The following is a 706-nucleotide window of genomic DNA, read 5'->3' as shown; positions in this document are numbered from 1 at the left end:
GGGGATAAAATATGACTTTGGGGCCCTCAAACACCTGACTGTGAGGTGGGGAGTGGGGCAGGGAAACGATTGGTTTGTGGGAAGAAACACAAGTTTACGGGAAGATAGCGTTTCTCTGCATTCATTCAATAAACGGTTGTTAGACACTTAGTATGTGGAAGAGCATTATGCAGAGCATCAGGGGTGGTGGTTGGGGAGACGCAGCCCTTTCTTTCCAACAGCTCTGTGAAGCATGTGGTGCCATTCTGATTATTCCCATTTTACAAATGGGTAAATGAGTCTATAGAGGAGAGGTGAAGGGACTTACTCAAGGTTACCTAGGGGGTCAGTGGCAGAGTGAGAACAGGAGCCTTCTGATGTCCAACCCCATGTTCTTTCCACTGTACCACATTACTTGTCTAGAGACTTTGCTTGGGGAGGCTATATCTTACAAGAACAGGAGAAGGTTATAAGGTGCTATGAGATCAGGAGATCAGACCAGCTGGGGAGAATCAGGCAAGGTGGCAATGGAACTTCAGAAGACATCAGGAAGGAAGGGGGTTGTTTATTGGGTGCTGCTGCCTGTGTTCAAGGCCCTGTGATTGTTGCTAGGTGTGGTTTTTTTTTCCCCTGGGGGGAAGGGAGGAACATAACAGCTGTCTTCCAGCATTGAAGAGCTGGTGTGTGTGTGTGTGTGTGTGTGTGTGTGTGTGTGTGTGTGTGTGTG

The 706-nt window shown here is 48.2% G+C and overlaps 1 protein-coding gene across 7 annotated transcripts in view; it reads left to right on the top strand.

Moving 5' to 3' along the window:
* Positions 1 to 706, top strand: part of UBXN11 (UBX domain protein 11) — a 32,691-nt gene that overhangs the window by 3,769 nt on the left and 28,216 nt on the right. The window lies entirely within an intron of this gene.

The sequence above is a fragment of the Vombatus ursinus genome, unplaced genomic scaffold (assembly GCF_900497805.2).
Source record: "Vombatus ursinus unplaced genomic scaffold, bare-nosed wombat genome assembly UNPS02014777.1, whole genome shotgun sequence".
Classification (NCBI taxonomy): domain Eukaryota; kingdom Metazoa; phylum Chordata; class Mammalia; order Diprotodontia; family Vombatidae; genus Vombatus; species Vombatus ursinus.
The sequence above is the reverse complement of the archived record's forward strand: the minus strand, read 5'-3'. Positions and strand labels throughout refer to the sequence as shown.